Here is a 21,615-nt window from a genome sequence, read left to right as displayed (position 1 = left end):
AAGATAATAAAATTAAGGATTTCACTAAGAGGTTAAAAATGCAATTGTGTCCCGAGTTGTGTGTCTGCAGTAAATCTTGTTGGCTCACATAAAAAATCTACAATAAAACTTGACATTTTTGGGAGGGTTTTTCCAATTTTAACTTGACTGTTAGGAAGTTATAGGGGACCTATCACCTCTCCTGACATGTCTTTTACAACTAATTCCCCATGTTATAACAATCCTGGAACATCTATTCTTATGACTCTATATTGTGTCATTCCTTTGTAATTTCTACTAGAAGTTATGAATAAATTACCAGCAGCTTGCAGTAAAGATACAGATGGGTGATACCAGTCAGGGGGTGTCCCTGCACAGTCCCCCACCAGCAGCACTGATTGGATAGTGTCATAAACACCCAATACTGGTAAGACCCAGCAGTCTGTTTACTGCAGACTGATGACAATGTATTTGTAAATTTCTAGCAATAAGGAATGGCACAACACAGAGTCATAAGAACAGGTCCTCTTTAAAGGCATTGGCTCCTTTAATTTGTTCTATTACAGTAATATTGTTCCACAAATCGAATTACTTATGTTTTATGAGTAGACTAATCGATGAGCACAGATACACAATTGCAATAAATAGCAATAAAAGACTGCCCGCTGCCTGCCCTCTCTTTATCAGTATCTATTATGCAAGTAATTTACTAGATGTAGTTTGCTATGGGCAAATCAAGGTATACACTAGAAAAAAAAATAGAACAGTAAAATGTAAGTCCTTGAATCAAACACCTAAATGCTGCAAGGTACAAGTGCTGCTACCTGTTTCAGCTATGTTAAGACAAAGCAATCCATGGTCCAAAAATTTCTCGACAGGAATTTTCCTGTCAAGAAGAGAAAGCTTATCACAGACTAGGAGAATTGTTGCTTGCTGGGTTCATGCTGGCCCTGAAACCATTTCTTCAGAGTGTAATATTAGCAAAATTAAAGATGAAAGGCAAAAGGCTCTGTGTCTGCGCACTTCCCATGGGCCAGTCAGTCACGGTAATTGACACCGAAATCATATTTCCTTCAGGAATCATATGGCTAAATAATGACATTATGATGCACTAAAGCTCGGCTGATTGAAGTGAACTTATCAGCAAGGTCTGACAATGGTGAAAAGAGCTTAAGCGGAGACTGTCTGCTTAATGCTCAGCAGAGGGTGACCTTTCACTCTCCGCGTTCAGACCTACCTTGGAAAACTAGCCTTCAGGAAGCAAAGTGACAAATCAATCTGCAATCATAATGCATAAAAGGTCACAGGTGATATGAACGTAAATCCTTTAATCTCTTGACACTTTCAGAGCAATGAACACAAATCTTAGAAGTCTTATGAAACATTATTTATGTGTTTGCCAATGGACTCAAAAAGCAAAATTACAAAATTTAGCTCTGCTACATCTATATATTTGAAGTATGTGATTTTGGTGCAACTTTGTGCGACCTTTTCATTCGTTGCAAGCATAACAAGGAAAAAAGAAGGAAATGTTTGTGACGATATCTTGTGATATTTGCAGGCAGCTGTTTGTTTCAATATATTCCCTATTTTTGAGGAACATTAGCATTATATATCATATAGTTTCTTCTACTCCGGTACACAATGCAGAGCAGAGGCGTACATAGAAATCACTGGACCCCATAGAAAGAATCTAAATTGGCCCACCATGCCCCATTCAACCTCCCACTACCCGTTTTTAGCCAGTATATACAGCAGTGTACTAATATGTGAGCTATGAGCGATAAATTACAGCTACCTTACATATCAGTACATGTCTATATTTACTATATATATTAACACACTGCATCTATTATACCTTGTACCTCACACATCAGTACACTTCTGTATCTATATATAAAAAAGGATGTATATATGTATGTGTGTGTGTGTATGTTCTGCGAAAACTCAAAAACGCAATTATCCATTTCAACAAAACTTGGCATACACATCCCTTGCTACCTGGAAATAAATCTTGTGGGGTCACAGCTCTCTAGGACGTACCGTTCCTGAGATATTCCCAAAAAATGACCTGCATTATCCAATGCAAGCCTGCCAGCATTTCACTAAAATCATAACTGCCATACACACGGTCACATGTCCCTTATCAGCTAATAGAAGCTCGCAGGTCCTACTCCAGGTTGCCATAACAACTGATTACAGGTTTTAGCAGTTCGCAGGTCCTGAAATATTCAGTCATATGACTTATGATGGCAAAACTACACTGCTACATTCATGGGGGGCAGGGGCCACTATTAAACGAACGGGCGCTGTGGGTTCACTGTTAAAGGGGCGGGCGCTGTGGAATTCACTGTTAAAGGGGCGGTCACTGTTAAAGGGGTGGGCACCATGAAGTTCACTGTTAAAGGGGCGGGCACCGTGGAGGTCACTGTTAAAGGGACGGCCACCGTGAAAATCACCGTTAATAGGGCGGTCACTGTTAAAGGGGCGATCACTGTAAAAGTCACTGTTAAAGGGGCTGTCAGTGTTAAAGGAGCGGCCACTGTGAAAGTCGCCGCTAAAAGGATGGTCACTGTTAAATGGGCGGCCACTGTGAAAGTCACTGTTAAAGGGGCGGTCACTGTTAAAGGGACAGCCACCATGAAATTCCTTGTTAGGCGGTCACCGTAAAAGGGGCGGCCACTGTGAAAGTCACTGTTAAAGGGGCGGCCACTGTAAAAGTCACTGTTAAAGGGGCGGTCACTGTTAAATGGGTGGCCACTGTGAAAGTAACTGTTAAAGGGGAGGTCAGCGTTAAAGGGGCGGCCACTATGAAAGTCACTGTTAAACGGGTGGTCAGCATTAAAGGGGTGGCCACTGTGAGAGAGAGAGAGAGAGAGAGAGAGAGAGAGAGAGAGAGAGAGATGGATGTGAGAAGTACAAGGTATAATAGATGTGTGTACAGAAAAAGATGGTCATTTATATATTATGGTGTCAAACTGGCCCACTGGATAAGTGGAGGATGCTCCGGGGGGCCCCACCCACTCTACACTCACTGCACTACTCTATAATGTCAGCAGATCAGTGCAGTGGGATAAGACACTCCCACCAGTTGGGACCTTATATGGAGAAACTTGGCTGCTTCTTAGTCCAACCAGGGCTCTGTGCTGTATTTTTCAGACAGATGCTGTATCCCCTCTCTCTCCTACATTGTTAGTACTGTCCAGCTTCCTGCTTCAGAGACAGCTCTATAGTCAGCACTAAGAGGAGGAAGGAGGGGAGACTACACACAGAAAGTAATAAAGGACGAAGATCCTACGTGTACCACTAGCGTCAAGATGTCTCCTCCTGTACTCCATTGCCTGTCATCTTCCCCCCAGCTGCCATGCATCTTCTGTTCTCTGGATCCCCTTCCCCTGCCATGCATCTTCTGTCCTTTGGACCCCCCTCTCCTGCCATCCATGCACCTTCTGCCCTCGACCCCTCCCCCCAAGCCCTAGTGAGGATGCTCTCCAGGAGAAATTTAAAAGGCATATTGAACAATGGAGTGGAGAGTAAATCCAATATGTCACCCCCCCCCCTCGCTACAGCTATCCACATTACACCTATAACCACAAAATTATAGTACATGCGTGGGAATGATGTCACCATACACAAAATAGCCACACATAAATAAGTAATGAAAAATATACACTCTTTATTTATCACATAAATTACAAAATATAATAATATCAGTTAAAAATAGATCCTAAGCAGCGGCATATGGTCGGTCAAACATCAAAACAGCAGTAAATAGCGTGGCTATTTGTTTGGTGTATACAGCTATCCACATGGCTGATCGATTAGATGACATCTCAGATGGGGGAAAACTTCTCATGTTAGTGTGCAAGTATTTTAAAAAAGTACTGGTCATATTACGTATACATCCACTGGCATAAACATTTTATTTTTAAATAATAATCAGATTAAGCAGAGTAACACAGTAGAAAAACAAATCCACTGTTTAAGGTTGCATGAAGTACTGTCACGGCTGAGGATGGGGGAAACCCTCAGCCGTGCGATGTTAAACGTATGTGGAAGCTGCTTGGCCAGGACAACAGAATTAGGGAGCAGGTCACCTCCTACAGCGTCCTTAACTCTGACTCCTAACTGTATGAGCCGACTCAGGTGGTAGGAGGGCTCATACTCAGCAACCTTGGGTCCCTACTAGCCCTCAGCAGATCCCTGAGCTAGGAGCTGGGTAAGACAACCTGTTCCTCCTAGACACGGATGAACAGGAGTCTAAACTGGCCAAACTGCAAGGAAGGGGAAACATAAACAGCCTATGGATATGGCAGGTGAGTGAAACCACTTCCACACCTACCTGCCACAGACACACTGACTGGATCCCGTGCTCACATGCTGAATGTCCATACCAAACATAAAAGGACACAGCACACACACATAAACACACAGGAACCCAGATCCATAGCTGCAGTAAGATAACACATCACAAGAACATAAAATAAACATCATTGCTATACTGCCAATGCTATCATGTTGCCAGCGGCAACCATACGTGAGGCAAGATACTAACAGCCCTCACCTGAAGTTGACAACAAACCTAACCACTGGCAACTGCATGCGGCTCAAAGAGTCACGACTAGAGTTGAGCGAACACCTGGATGTTCGGGTTCGAGAAGTTCGGCCGAACATCCCGGAAATGTTCGGGTTCGGGATCCGAACCCGATCCGAACTTCGTCCCGAACCCGAACCCCATTGAAGTCAATGGGGACCCGAACTTTTCGGCACTAAAAAGGCTGTAAAACAGCCCAGGAAAGAGCTAGAGGGCTGCAAAAGGCAGCAACATGTAGGTAAATCCCCTGCAAACAAATGTGGATAGGGAAATGAATTAAAATAAAAATTAAATAAATAAAAATTAACCAAAATCAATTGGAGAGAGGTTCCATAGCAGAGAATCTGGCTTCCCGTCACCCACCACTGGAACAGTCCATTCTCAGATATTTAGGCCCCGGCACCCAGGCAGAGGAGAGAGGTCCCGTAACAGAGAATCTGTCTTCATGTCAGCAGAGAATTAGTCTGCATGTCATAGCAGAGAATGAGGCTTCACGTCAGCCACCACTGCAACAGTCCATTGGCATATATTTAGGCCCAGCACCCAGGCAGAGGAGGGAGGTCCCGTAACAGAGAATCTGTCTTCATGTCAGCAGAGAATTAGTCTGCATGTCATAGCAGAGAATGAGGCTTCACGTCAGCCACCACTGCAACAGTCCATTGGCATATATTTAGGCCCAGCACACACACAGGCAGAGGAGAGAGGTCCCGTAACAGAGAATCTGGCTTCATGTCAGCAGAGAATCAGTCTGCATGTCATAGCAGAGAATGAGGCTTCACGTCAGCCACCACTGCAACAGTCCATTGGCATATATTTAGGCCCAGCACACACACAGGCAGAGGAGAGAGGTCCCGTAACAGAGGATCTGGCTTCATGTCAGCAGAGAATCAGTCTGCATGTCATAGCAGAGAATCAGGCTTCACGTCAGCCACCACTGCAACAGTCCATTGTCATAAATTTAGGCCCAGCACCCAGGCAGAGGAGAGAGGTCCCGTAACAGAGAATCTGGCTTCATGTCAGCAGAGAATCAGTCTTCATATCATAGCAGAGAATCAGGCTTCACGTCACCCACCACTGTAAGAGTCAATTTTCATAAATTTAGGCCCAGAACCCAGGCAGAGGAGAAAGGTCCCGTAACAGACAATCTGGCTTCATGTCAGCAGAGAATCAGTCTTCATATCATAGCAGAGAATCAGGCTTCACGTCACCCACCACTGTAAGAGTCAATTTTCATAAATTTAGGCCCAGAACCCAGGCAGAGGAGAAAGGTCCCGTAACAGACAATCTGGCTTCATGTCAGCAGAGAATCAGTCTTCATATCATAGCAGAGAATCAGGCTTCACGTCACCCACCACTGTAAGAGTCAATTTTCATAAATTTAGGCCCAGAACCCAGGCAGAGGAGAAAGGTCCCGTAACAGACAATCTGGCTTCATGTCAGCAGAGAATCAGTCTTCATATCATAGCAGAGAATCAGGCTTCACGTCACCCACCACTGTAAGAGTCAATTTTCATAAATTTAGGCCCAGAACCCAGGCAGAGGAGAAAGGTCCCGTAACAGACAATCTGGCTTCATGTCAGCAGAGAATCAGTCTTCATATCATAGCAGAGAATCAGGCTTCACGTCACCCACCACTGCAACAGTCCATTGGCATATATTTAGGCCTAGCACACAGGCAGAGCAGAGAGGTCCCGTAACAGACAATCTGGCTTCATGACAGCAGAGAATCAGTCTGCATGTCATAGCAGAGAATCAGGCTTCACGTCAGCCACCACTGCAACAGTCCATTGTCATAAATTTAGGCCCAGCACCCAGGCAGAGGAGAGAGGTCCCGTAACAGAGGATCTGGCTTCATGTCAGCAGAGAATCAGTCTGCATGTCATAGCAGAGAATGAGGCTTCACGTCAGCCACCACTGCAACAGTCCATTGTCATAAATTTAGGCCCAGCACCCAGGCAGAGGAGAGAGGTCCCGTAAAAGAGGATCTGGCTTCATGTCAGCAGAGAATCAGTCTGCATGTCATAGCAGAGAATGAGGCTTAACGTCACCCACCACTGCAACAGTCCATTGGCATATATTTAGGCCTAGCACACAGGCAGAGCAGAGAGGTCCCGTAACAGACAATCTGGCTTCATGACAGCAGAGAATCAGTCTGCATGTCATAGCAGAGAATCAGGCTTCACGTCAGCCACCACTGCAACAGTCCATTGGCATATATTTAGGCCTAGCACACAGGCAGAGCAGAGAGGTCCCGTAACAGACAATCTGGCTTCATGTCAGCAGAGAATCAGTCTGCATGTCATAGCAGAGAATGAGGCTTCACGTCAGCCACCACTGCAACAGTCCATTGTCATAAATTTAGGCCCAGCACCCAGGCAGAGGAGAGAGGTCCCGTAACAGACAATCTGGCTTCATGTCAGCAGAGAATTAGTCTGCATGTCATAGCAGAGAATCAGGCTTCATGTCAGCCACCACTGCAACAGTCCATTGGCATATATTTAGGCCTAGCACACAGGCAGAGGAGAGGTTCATTCAACTTTGGGTAGCATCGCAATATAATGGTAAAATGAAAATAAAAATAGGATTGAATGAGGAAGTGCCCTGGAGTCCAATAATATATGGTTATGGGGAGGTAGTTAATGTCTAATCTGGACAAGGGACGGACAGGTCCTGTGGGATCCATGCCTGGTTCATTTTTATAAACGTCAGCTTGTCCACATTGGCTGTAGACAGGCGGCTGCGTTTGTCTGTAATGACGCCCCCTGCCGTGCTGAATACACGTTCAGACAAAACGCTGGCTGCCGGGCAGGCCAGCACCTCCAAGGCATAAAAGGCTAGCTCTGGCCACGTGGACAATTTAGAGACCCAGAAGTTGAATGGGGCCGAACCATCAGTCAGTACGTGGAGGGGTGTGCACACGTACTGTTCCACCATGTTAGTGAAATGTTGCCTCCTGCTAACACGTTGCGTATCAGGTGGTGGTGCAGTTAGCTGTGGCGTGTTGACAAAAGTTTTCCACATCTCTGCCATGCTAACCCTGCCCTCAGAGGAGCTGGCCGTGACACAGCTGCCTTGGCGACCTCTTGCTCCTCCTCTGCCTTGGCCTTGGGCTTCCACTTGTTCCCCTGTGACATTTGGGAATGCTCTCAGTAGCGCGTCTACCAACGTGCGCTTGTACTCGCGCATCTTCCTATCACGCTCCAGTGCAGGAAGTAAGGTGGGCACATTGTCTTTGTAGCGTGGATCCAGCAGGGTGGCAACCCAGTAGTCCGCACAGGTTAAAATGTGGGCAACTCTGCTGTCGTTGCGCAGGCACTGCAGCATGTAGTCGCTCATGTGTGCCAGGCTGCCCAGGGATAAGGACAAGCTGTCCTCTGTGGGAGGCGTATCGTCATCGTCCTGCCTTTCCCCCCAGCCACGCACCAGTGATGGACCCGAGCTGCGTTGGGTGCCACCCCGCTGTGACCATGCTTCATCCTCATCCTCCTCCACCTCCTCCTCATCCTCGTCCTCCTCGTCCTCCAGTAGTGGGCCCTGGCTGGCCACATTTGTACCTGGCCTCTGCTGTTGCCAAAAACCTCCCTCTGAGTCACTTCGAAGAGACTGGCCTGAAAGTGCTAAAAATGACCCCTCTTCCTCCTCCTCCTCCTCCTCCTCCTGGGCCACCTCCTCTTCCATCATCGCCCTAAGTGTTTTCTCAAGGAGACATAGAAGTGGTATTGTAACGCTGATAACGGTGTCATCGCCACTGGCCATGTTGGTGGAGTACTCGAAACAGCGCAACAGGGCACACAGGTCTCGCATGGAGGCCCAGTCATTGGTGGTGAAGTGGTGCTGTTCTGTAGTGCGACTGACCCGTGCGTGCTGCAGCTGAAACTCCACTATGGCCTGCTGCTGCTCGCACAGTCTGTCCAGCATGTGCAAGGTGGAGTTCCACCTGGTGGGCACGTCGCATATGAGGCGGTGAGCGGGAAGGCCGAAGTTACGCTGTAGCGCAGACAGGCGAGCAGCAGCAGGATGTGAACGCCGGAAGCGCGAACAGACGGCCCGCACTTTATGCAGCAGCTCTGACATGTCGGGGTAGTTGTGAATGAACTTCTGCACCACCAAATTCAGCACATGCGCCAAGCAAGGGATGTGCGTCAAATTGGCTAGTCCCAGAGCTGCAACGAGATTTCGCCCATTATCACACACCACCAGGCCGGGCTTGAGGCTCACCGGCAGCAACCACTCGTCGGTCTGTTGTTCTATACCCCGCCACAACTCCTGTGCGGTGTGGGGCCTGTCCCCCAAACATATGAGTTTCAGAATGGCCTGCTGACGTTTACCCCGGGCTGTGCTGAAGTTGGTGGTGAAGGTGTGTGGCTGACTGGATGAGCAGGTGGAAGAAGAGGAGGAGGAAGCCGAGAAGGAGGAGGTGGCAACAGGAGGCAAAGAATGTTGCCCTGCGATCCTTGGCGGCGGAAGGACGTGCGCCAAACAGCTCTCCGCCTGGGGCCCAGCTGCCACTACATTTACCCAGTGTGCAGTTAGGGAGATATAGCGTCCCTGGCCGTGCTTACTGGTCCACGTATCTGTGGTTAGGTGGACCTTGCCACAGATGGCGTTGCGCAGTGCACACTTGATTTTATCGGATACTTGGTTGTGCAGGGAAGGCACGGCTCTCTTGGAGAAGTAGTGCCGGCTGGGAACAACATACTGTGGGACAGCAAGCGACATGAGCTGTTTGAAGCTGTCTGTGTCCACCAGCCTAAATGACAGCATTTCATAGGCCAGTAGTTTAGAAATGCTGGCATTCAGGGCCAGGGATCGAGGGTGGCTAGGTGGGAATTTACGCTTTCTATCAAATGTTTGTGAGATGGAGAGCTGAACGCTGGCGTGTGACATGGTTGAGACGCTTGGTGACGGAGGTGGTGGTGGTGGTGTTGGTGGTACATCCCCTGTTTGCTGGGCGGCAGGTGCCAACGTTCCTCCAGAGGCGGAGGAAGAGGCCGAGGCGGCAGCAGCAGAATAGGCCGAGGCGGCAGCAGCAGAAGAGGTAGCAGGGGGAGCCTGAGTGACTTCCTTGGTTTTAAGGTGTTTACTCCACTGCAGTTCATGCTTTGCATGCAGGTGCCTGGTCATGCAGGTTGTGCTCAGGTTCAGAACGTTAATGCCTCGCTTCAGGCTCTGATGGCACAGCGTGCAAACCACTCGGGTCTTGTCGTCAGCACATTGTTTGAAGAAGTGCCATGCCAGGGAACTCCTTGAAGCTGCCTTTGGGGTGCTCGGTCCCAGATGGCGGCGGTCAGTAGCAGGCGGAGTCTCTTGGCGGCGGGTGTTCTGCTTTTGCCCACTGCTCCCTCTTTTGCTACGCTGTTGGCTCGGTCTCACCACTGCCTCTTCCTCCGAACTGTGAAAGTCAGTGGCACGACCTTCATTCCATGTGGGGTCTAGGACCTCATCGTCCCCTGCATCGTCTTCCACCCAGTCTTGATCCCTGACCTCCTGTTCAGTCTGCACACTGCAGAAAGACGCAGCAGTTGGCACCTGTGTTTCGTCATCATCAGAGACATGCTGAGGTGGTATTCCCATGTCCTCATCATCAGGAAACATAAGTGGTTGTGCGTCAGTGCATTCTATGTCTTTCACCGCTGGGGAAGGGCTAGGTGGATGCCCTTGGGAAACCCTGCCAGCGGAGTCTTCAAACAGCATAAGAGACTGCTGCATAACTTGAGGCTGAGACAGTTTCCCTGGTATGCATGGGGGTGATGTGACAGACTGATGGGGTTGGTTTTCAGGCGCCATCTGTGCGCTTTCTGCAGAAGACTGGGTGGGAGATAATGTGAACGTGCTGGATCCACTGTCGGCCACCCAATTGACTAATGCCTGTACCTGCTCAGGCCTTACCATCCTTAGAACGGCATTGGGCCCCACCATATATCGCTGTAAATTCTGGCGGCTACTGGGACCTGAGGTAGTTGGTACACTAGGACGTGTGGATGTGGCAGAACGGCCACGTCCTCTCCCAGCACCAGAGGGTCCACTAACACCACCACGACCATGTCCACGTCCGCGTCCCTTACTAGATGTTTTTCTCATTGTTATGGTTCACCACAACAACAAATATATTATTTGGCCCAATGTATTGTATTCAAATTCAGCGGGATATAAATTTGAGGCCTAGTATTTAGGCGCTGGGTGACCGGTATGGATTTAGTGACAGAATTAGACTTGGAAATGCACAGAAGCGTGTGTGTGAAGTTATTCTGAATGACCCTATGTGCACCTTCAATATGATCTACCCTTTTAGGGATAGATTTCAAATAGCTCTGATATAGCAGAAACGACTAAATTATGAAATTGCTAAATTGGGAATTGTATTTCAACCCAGAACAAAAAATGTGCTTTGACGGACACTAAATAACTTTCCCAGCCACAACAGGACAGCGGTAACGAGAGATTTAGCGGGATATAAATTTGAGGCCTAGTATTTAGGCGCTGGGTGACAGGTATGGGTTTAGTGCCAGAATTAGACTTGGAAATACACAGTAGCGGGTGTGTGTGAAGTTATTCTGAATGACCCAATGTGCACCTTGAATATTATATACCCGTTTAGGGATAGATTTCAAATAGCTCTGATATAGCAGAAACCACTAAATTATGAAATTGCTAAATTGGGAATTGTATTTCAACCCAGAACAAGAAATGTGCTTGAACGGACACTAAATAACTCGCCCAGCTACAGCACTAAGCACAGATTTAGCGGGATATAAATTTGAGACCTAGTATTTAGGCGCTGGGTGACAGGTATGGGTTTAGTGCCAGAATTAGACTTGGAAATACACAGTAGCGGGTGTGTGTGAAGTTATTCTGAATGACCCAATGTGCACCTTGAATATTATATACCCTTTTAGGGATAGATTTCAAATAGCTCTGATATAGCAGAAACCACTAAATTATGAAATTGCTAAATTGGGAATTGTATTTCAACCCAGAACAAGAAATGTGCTTGAACGGACACTAAATAACTCGCCCAGCTACAGCACTAGGGACAGATTTAGCTGGATATAAATTTGAGGCCTAGTATTTAGGCGCTGGGTGACCGGTATGGATTTAGTGACAGAATTAGACTTGGAAATGCACAGAAGCGTGTGTGTGAAGTTATTCTGAATGACCCAATGTGCACCTTGAATATTATATACCCTTTTAGGGATAGATTTCAAATAGCTCTGATATAGCAGAAACCACTAAATTATGAAATTGCTAAATTGGGAATTGTATTTCAACCCAGAACAAAAAATGTGCTTTGACGGACACTAAATAACTTTCCCAGCTACAACAGGACAGCGGTAACGAGAGATTTAGCAGGATATAAATTTGAGGCCTAGTATTTAGGCGCTGGGTGACAGGTATGGGTTTAGTGACAGAATTAGACTTGAAAATACACAGTAGCGGGTGTGTGTGAAGTTATTCTGAATGACCCAATGTGCACCTTGAATATTATATACCCTTTTAGGGATAGATTTCAAATAGCTCTGATATAGCAGAAACCACTAAATTATGAAATTGCTAAATTGGGAATTGTACTTCAACCCAGAACAAAAAATGTGCTTTGACGGACACTAAATAACTTTCCCAGCTACAACAGGACAGCGGTAACGAGAGATTTAGCAGGATATAAATTTGAGGCCTAGTATTTAGGCGCTGGGTGACAGGTATGGGTTTAGTGACAGAATTAGACTTGAAAATACACAGTAGCGGGTGTGTGTGAAGTTATTCTGAATGACCCAATGTGCACCTTGAATATTATATACCCTTTTAGGGATAGATTTCAAATAGCTCTGATATAGCAGAAACCACTAAATTATGAAATTGCTAAATTGGGAATTGTACTTCAACCCAGAACAAAAAATGTGCTTTGACGGACACTAAATAACTTTCCCAGCTACAACAGGACAGCGGTAACGAGAGATTTAGCGGGATATAAATTTGAGGCCTAGTATTTAGGCGCTGGGTGACCGGTATGGATTTAGTGACAGAATTAGACTGGGATATGGCCAAAAAATAACCACACTATTGCTGGTTAAATGCACTTGGTGACGGGCGCAGCTTGCCCCTGATGTAGTATATGGCCAAAAAATGAACAGACTATTGCTGGTTAAATGCACTTGGTGTCACAGCTTGACCAACCACACTACTGAGGGTTAAATGCACTTGGTGACGGGCGCAGCTTGCCCCTGATGTAGTATATGGCCAAAAAATAAACAGACTATTGCTGGTTAAATGCACTTGGTGTGACAGCTTCACCCTGATGTAGGCTTTAGCCAGAAAACAACCACACCATTGAGGGTTAAATGCACTTGGTGACAGGCGCAGCTTGGCCCTGATTTTGTATATGGCCAAAAAATGAACAGACTATTGCTGGTTAAATGCACTTGGTGTGACAGCTTCACCCTGATGTAGGCTTTAGCCAAAAAACAACCACACCATTGAGGGTTAAATGCACTTGGTGACAGGCGCAGCTTGCCCCTGATTTTGTATATGGCCAAAAAATGAACAGACTATTGCTGGTTAAATGCACTTGGTGTGACAGCTTCACCCTGATGTAGGCTTTAGCCAAAAAACAACCACACCATTGAGGGTTAAATGCACTTGGTGACAGGCGCAGCTTGCCCCTGATTTTGTATATGGCCAAAAAATGAACAGACTATTGCTGGTTAAATGCACTTGGTGTGACAGCTTCACCCTGATGTAGGCTTTAGCCAAAAAACAACCACACCATTGAGGGTTAAATGCACTTGGTGACAGGCGCAGCTTGCCCCTGATTTTGTATATGGCCAAAAAATGAACAGACTATTGCTGGTTAAATGCACTTGGTGTGACAGCTTCACCCTGATGTAGGCTTTAGCCAAAAAACAACCACACCATTGAGGGTTAAATGCACTTGGTCGCAGCTTGTGCTGGCGCACCACAAGACACAAAATGGCCGCCGATCACCCCAGAAAAATGTGACTGACAAACGGTCTGGGCAGCCTAAAAACAGTGAGCAATTGAGGATCAGCAGCTCAATGATCCACAGCTGCAGATCGATCAGTTAATCAAGTCCTTTGGAGGAGTTAATCTGCCTAATCTCGCCCTACTGTCGCAGCCGCAACCTCTCCCTACGCTAATCAGAGCAGAGTGACGGGCGGCGCTATGTGACTCCAGCTTAAATAGAGGCTGGGTCACATGGTGCTCTGGCCAATCACAGCCATGCCAATAGTAGGCATGGCTGTGATGGCCTCTTGGGGCAAGTAGTATGACGCTTGTTGATTGGCTGCTTTGCAGCCTTTCAAAAAGCGCCAAGAAAGCGTCACAAAAGCGCGAAGAAAGCGACGAACACCGAACCCGAACCCGGACTTTTACGAAAATGTCCGGGTTCGGGTCCGTGTCACGGACACCCCAAAATTCGGTACGAACCCGAACTATACAGTTCGAGTTCGCTCATCCCTAGTCACGACCATGACCATGGTCGTGACAAGTACTACTGCTTGGGACCACCCAAAGATCTGTGTGTGAACACGTACTAAGACGAAAGCCATAATATTTGCATACAATATGGCTGTTTGACATCATATGCAAATCTGTGTGTGAACACGTGCCAAGATGCCACAGCATTTGAGTAGATTGTGGCTAATTTAAGGATATATATGTGAACAGTTTCAGAGACAACTGCTCGTAGGATTGCTAGAAAGGAAAATCAGAACCCTCGCTTGACTGCAAAAGACCTTCAAGAAGATTTAGCAGAATCCGGAGTTGTGGTACATTGTTCTACTGTTCAGCGACACCTGCACAAATATCACCTTCATGGAAGAGTCCTCCGAAAAAAAAATCTGCCTCAGAATTTTGCAAATCAACATATAAACAAGCTTTATGCATTTTGGAAACAAGTTTGTGGACCAATGAGGTTAAAATAGAACTGTTTGTCCACAATTAGCAAAGAAACGTATGTTTGGAGAAAAAAGGGGACAGAATTTCCTGAAAAGAACATGATATTAAGGAGGGGATTAATAGCACCATATCTATTTTTGCAGATGACACCAAGCTGTAAAGAACTGTACAGTCTATGAAAGATTTCCATAAACTACAAGCTGACTTGAACACTGTGAGTGATTGGGCATCAACTTGGCAAATAAGTTTCAATGTGGACAAATGTAAAGTTATGCATCTTGGTAGTAATAATCTCTGTGCTTCATATGTCCTAGGTCAGTGATGGCGAACCTATGGCACGGGTGCCAGAGGCGGCACTCAGAGCCCTCTGTGGGCACCCGCACCCTGGAAAAATCTATGGTGTACCAATATGCCTTAGAGTTTTCCTGCCATTCATCAGCACAGGGCGCGCCATGAACAGCACAGGCAGCGCACTGAATGCAGGCAGGCTATTATAGCTAAATGATAAAGTACATGGAAGATATACTATATTGGACTGTAGTATTCAGGTTACATTGCCGTGTTGGCACTTTGCGATAAATAAATGGGTTTTGGGTTGCAGTTTGGGCACTCGGTCTGTAAAAGGTTCGCCATCACTGTCCTAGGTTATGTAGTACTGGGAGAGTCACTTATAGAGAAGGATTTGGGTGTCCTTGTGGATGGTAGATTAAATTACAGCACACAATGTCAATCAGCTGCTTCTAATAAACGAAGCATGGACTCGCGGGGCAGAGATGTAATATTACCACTTTACAAAGCGTTGGTGCGGCCTCATCTGGAATATGCAGTTCAGTTATGAGCACCAATACATAGAAAGGATGCACTGCAGCTGGTAAAAGTACAGAGGAGCGCGACTAAACTGATAAAGGGAATGGACGGTCTTAGTTATGAAGAAAGATTATAACAATTGAATTTATTTAGTCTTAAGAAGAGACCTATACAAATATATAAATGGGCCATACAAAAAATACAATGAAAAGCTATTCCATGTAAAATGCGCTCAAAGGACAAAGGGACACTGCCTTGGATTGGAGAGAAAAAAGTTCAGTCTCCGGAAGCGTCAAAGCTTCTTTAATGTAAGAACTGTGAAGCTGTGGAATAGACTTCCTCAGGACGTGGTCACAGCAGGAACAGTGGACAGTTTTAAAAAGGGTTTAGACGAATTCTTAAAGGAAACCTGTCACCTGGAAAAGACAATTTACACTAATCACAGTACCTTAAAGTATCTCTCATAGTGTGCCCAAAGATTTATTCATATCTTCTTTCTGCATTGTGCTGTCTCATAAAATCGACTTATAAAACTGTGTTTGGCACCTTTTTGAAGTCGTGCTGAAGTCACGGGGGCAGCGGCCTCCTTGACTGAACCGTCCGATAAGCCCGCCCCTATGTCGCTCCCCCGCATATTGATAGACATTTTTCCCTGTAGCCGGGACCGCGCTCTTCTCGCGCACGCGTCGTGCGTGTCCTGCCACAGCATGATCCTGGCTACGGCTCCCTCCCTCCCTGGCATCTTCTTGTTCACTTCGCCTGCGCTGTTCCTATACAGCGCGCTCGTGCCCATCGCATTATCCCCCTGCAGCGGGAGCGCGATCACTGTCTGCTTGCACTGCAGCGCAGGCGCAGTGAACATGCAGATGCCAGGGAGGGAGCCGTAGCCGGGATCGCGCTGCGGCAGGACACGCACGGCGCATGCGCAAGAAGAGCACGGTCACGGCTACAGGGAAAAATGTCCATCAATATGCGGAGGAGCGGCATAGGGGCGGGCTTATCCGACGGTTGAGTCAAGGAGGCCGCTGCCCCCGTGACTTCAGTACGACTTCAAAAAGGTGCCAAACACAGTTTTATAAGTCGATTTTATGAGACAGCACAACGCAGAAAGAAGATATAAATACATCTTTGGGCAGACTATGAGAGATACTTTAAGGTACTGCGATTAGTGTAAATTGTCTTTTCCAGGTGACAGGTTCCCTTATGAAAACATGTAGAAATCTCAATTCCTTTTGGGATTCGCATCCCCACCTATCCCTTGGTTGAACTTGATGGGCGTATGTCTTTTTTCAATCGTATTAACTATGTAACATCTGACCAACCATTAAGCATGGGGGTGGATCAATCACGCTTTGGGGTTGTGCTGCTGTCAATGGCACAGGGAACATTTAATGGGTAATGGTAAGAATAGATTTAATAAAATTCCAGCAAAGTCTGGAAACAAACATAACACAATCTGTAAAAAAGCTGAAGCTGAAAAGAGGATGGCTTCTACAAATAGATAATGATCCTAAAAACGCCTCACACTTCACAATAGACTACTTCAAATGGCACAAGCTGAAGGTTGTAACACAGTCCCCTGTTCTGAACATCATTGAAAATTTGTGGATAAACCTCAAAAGAGCAGTGTATGCAAGATGGCCCAGGAATCTCACCAAACTGGAAGACTTGCAAGGAAGAATAGATGAAAATCACTCAAACAAGATTCGAAAGACTCTTGGCTGGCTACTAGTGTTGAGGGAATTGAAGTGAATCAAATTGAATACGATCTGAATTTCAAGAACAATTTCCTCACGCTGTCACAATGTCACAGCCTCTGAAAAGCCTAATCCCACCTGGTCTTGGCCATTTTACTGTGAACTGAGCATAGGAAAAGACCTGACAAGTGCTAGTGACAATGTTTTAGCATTTTTTTTAAATTGTAGAATATTGGATAGGGACAGTGTAGGGAGATCGTAGGAAGAGTTTTCAGACACTGTAGTAAGAGCACAGGGAGACTGCAGGGACAGTGCAGGCTCTGTGTAATCTCCCTGTGCATCTTGTTTTATTGTTTTATTGCTATGCCATTTGTACTTAATCTGTCATGTTATACATAGACTGAATGTGCATCAAGCTTAATATCAACATCCAGTCTACTATATAAGCACGTGAACCTAGTGTATCTGCTGCACCATTAATGATTAATGTGTTCTGTTATACATAGATGCACTGTGCATCACTCTCATTGTCAATAGGCAGTGTACTCAATAGGCACATTTATATAGTTCATCTGCTGTGCCATTTATACTTAATCTGTTCTGTTATACATAGTTTGAGGAAAAAAGATTTTTATCCCATATGGAGGCGCCACTCTTAGGGTAGTAGTCTGCAGTAATTATATGTTCATAAAAAATAGTATTCATAAAATGACTTTATCAGACTAAAAATAAGATATATACTAGATATTTAGCCAGTAGTATGTAAACCAAATCTATATAGAAAAAAACTTGGTTTATACTCACTTCACCCAGGAGGAGAGATGGGGGATAAACTCAAAACACCCCCAAACCCTTCCTCCTGCGCCTGGCTCGCTTCTAGATAGTCAGGAAATAAACGGCAGTCCTTCAACTGGAACTTCTTGTTAATTCCTTTTATTGGGTAGTCAGGATGGGGTGAGGAAAAGGCTCAACGCGTTTCGGGGATATATAAGTCCCCTTCATCAGGAGCATGTCTGCTGGTGAACAAACCAGCTTATTTAAATCAAATGTGGCGCCAAAAACGGATTGTAAAGCGTCACTTCCGGTTTGCGCCCACCTTATGCGTTCCAGCGTGGAACGCAAACCGGGAGTGAAAGCCAGAGCGCACCAGAAACACAAACAGAAGTTGGCAGATTCATCATAGTACTTAGCCAATGTTCGGCTCTAACAAATATAGCAATGTATATATGGATATCTTAAGTAAACTCAGCATATATTAAAAGCATAGTCCTTCTCCGGCTGCAGGTCCGGGACCGGAAGTGACGTCACCCCCGGTCTTCCGATTCCCGGAGGCTCATAAAAATGAAAAATTAACAGGGACCTGACATAATCAGACATTAGAAGCATAGGGGACAAAAAATAGAGGTAAAATTGCTTGAAACGAGTGACTGTGTAATGCGTTGACTCGATGTTGAATCCGACTCCCCGCCCACTTCCGGTGAGTGGAACGCAAATGGACGGACTGAGGCTATTTCCTGTATATAGTAATTATTGGACATAGGGAATGTAGAACATAGCAAATAGGGGGTTCTAACTGGTGAACGATGATTCCAATAGGCATTGTGTATAACATAAATGGACATGAAGTGTACTAATACAAATGTTTGAAAAATAAAAAAATATATATATACAAAAAAAAAATATATATATATATAATATAATAAAAACTAAATTTTGATTAAAATAATGGATAATATATAAATAAATAAATATAAATATAGAGAAGTACTAAAACATCAGTGAAAGAGATCTGATATATATATAGAAATGGACCATCAGAAAAGGGGGGATAATATAATGGGCCTGAAAGATAATTAATAGTATTATGTAGAGGTTGGTTTCTCCATCTTCCCGATTAAATATCTGATTTGGTTTTTTTTGGGGGGTATCAATAGTTGGTATATTCTAATGTTTCATTTAGGCCATGAGGAGATAAAGTGTTTAGACGGAAGATCCAGTGCATTTCCTTTCTGCACAATGTTTGATAGGACTGTGTTATATGTTCTAGCGGAGTTAGTTTTAGTAACGCAGAATTACAGTTGTGTTTCTCCAGAAAATGTCTAGAGACACTATGTGTGATGACTCCTCGCTTTATGTTTGACCTGTGTTCCGTCATTCTGTCCCTCACTGTTTGGGTAGTTCTCCCTACATATTTAAAATTGCATGGGCAGGTTAACAGGTAAACTACATTCCTGGTATTACAGCTGATTTCTTGTCTAAATTTCCATATATCATTTGTTGAAATTATGAGTTCAGTTATCCCCTGATTCATCATCACACAGCATTTGCATCTAGCAATCCCACATCTATATATCCCTTGTTTGGTAACTTTTTGTTTCGGGTTTGAAATATTTTTACTGATGGTTGTTAGTTTGGGACATGACGGTGCTAGTATATTTTTCAAAGTTTGTGCCCTCCTAAAGATGATAGACGTATTAGTTGGTAGTACGTCTTTGAGGATTGGGTCTTTTAGAAGAATCCCCCAATGTTTGTTCATAATTCTTTTAATTTCACTGTGTTTGGTATTATATCTTGTTATCAGATTGTACTGATAAGGGTTTTTTTCACTGTTGGATGTTTTCAAAGTTGGCTTTAGGGCTGAATCTTGATCAAAAGTGAGTGTTCTTTCTGCGGAAGATTTGATCAGTTGTTTAGGATAGCCTTTTTCAATGAACCTAGTCTTCAGGACTTTCATTTGCTTTTCTAGAACTTCTTTCTCTGAGCAATTCCGTCTTACCCTTTTCATCTGACTAAATGGGATATTGCGTTTCCACTTCGATAGATGACAACTGGAAAAATCCAGGTAGCTATTAGCATCCACATGTTTGAAATAAGTGCTTGTTTGTATAGTGTTCGCAATAACTTCTAGTTTCAAATCTAGAAAGACGGCTTTGGTCTGGTCACATTCAAGACTGAATTCTAATCCCCAATCATTTTGATTTAAACCCTCCACAAATCTTAAAAGATCATCTTCCTTCCCATCCCAGATCAGGATGATGTCATCTATGTACCTGCGGTAAAACATGATTCTGGGATGGGAAAGAAGGCCTTGGCGAGTCTCAAATAGTCCTACAAAGAGATTCGCGTAAGCAGGGGCAAATTTTGTGCCCATCGCGGTGCCTTTAGTTTGTAAATAAAATTTGTCATTAAAAAGAAAATAATTATGATTGAGGATGAATTCAATAGACTTCATTAAAAATTCTTTTTGTGTCATAGGAAGTGACGAGTCTTTCTCGAGAAAAAACTGTACCGAATTTAGGCCCAAATCATGACGAATGTTGCTATAAAGTGACGTGACATCTAGGGTGGCCCAGTGGTATTCCTCTCTCCAGCTAAATGTCTTAAGGGAGTTGATCAAATCAGATGAGTCACGAAGATAGGAAGGAAGCTGTTTCACGTAACCCTGAAGAAATCTGTCAACATATGCGGAAAGATTGGATGTTAATGAATCTATTCCAGAGATAATCGGTCTCCCCGGAGGATTTGTCAAATTTTTGTGGATTTTTGGTAAAAAATAAAACCGTGCTGTAGTCGGATGATTATTGAATAAAAAAAGTTTTTCTTTCTTGTCTAAAATATCAGCTAGAGAACCAAAATCTATTAGTTTTTGTAAAGATTTTTTAAAAAAAGGTGTCGGATCATTATCTAAAATTTTATAATATTCTTGATTAGATAAAATTTTAAGTGATTCCTTCAAGTAATAATCCTGATCCATTATGACTATCCCCCCTCCCTTATCTGCATTTTTGATTACAATATTTTTATTCCCTCTGAGATCTTTTAGAGCTTTTCTTTCTGAAAATTTTAAATTGTGTGAATTATTCAGATTTTTCGTTTCAGATAAACTTTTAAGATCATCTAAAACCATATTAAAATAACTCTCCAAATGTGGGCCTCTGCTTTCAATCGGATAAAAAGAGGAACGAGGTTTTAGCCCAGAGGGTATAGATGTGGTTATTTCAGAAATTTCACCTTCTATCGGTATATCAAAATCTTCAACACTAGTTCTATTATTGACCATCGAGACCAATGGCTGGTTACCTAACGGTAATTGTTTCATTGTAAAATGTCTTTTTAATGTAAGACGTCTTATGAACTGGTTCAAATCTACAAACAGTTCAAATGGGTCTGGTTTATTAGAGGGACAAAAGGATAATCCCTTACTTAACAGGTCTAATTCTTCTGTAGTCAATTTATGGCTTGATAGATTGAAGATTCCCTTCATCTTTTCTTTTTCTTCTCTAGTAGAAGTAATGGTTGGGTTTCTTTTGCAATCTGTCAGTGTATTGGTTGCGGTGATAGTAGGAATGGTGTCTTGATTTTTTTGTTTTTTGGTGTGTCTCCGTTTTCCCCCTCTACATCCTCTAGTTCGTTTTTTGGTCTTTTTCGCGAGGTCCCTATTGGGGTGAAGAAATTGGTAATTTTCGGCGTTTGGGTGTTGTAGACTGGTGTGAGTGTCGGTTGACAGACTGGGGTGAGAAATGTATTGAGTGGTTGGATACTGGACAGAATTTTTCTGGTTGGGGGAATGTTGTGAATTTCGTGAATGACCGGAGAAAGTTTCCCTAAAAAAGGAGACCCTTCTTT

The sequence above is a fragment of the Bufo gargarizans genome, chromosome 1, assembly GCF_014858855.1.
Source record: "Bufo gargarizans isolate SCDJY-AF-19 chromosome 1, ASM1485885v1, whole genome shotgun sequence".
Classification (NCBI taxonomy): domain Eukaryota; kingdom Metazoa; phylum Chordata; class Amphibia; order Anura; family Bufonidae; genus Bufo; species Bufo gargarizans.
Note: the sequence above shows the minus strand (reverse complement) of the source record.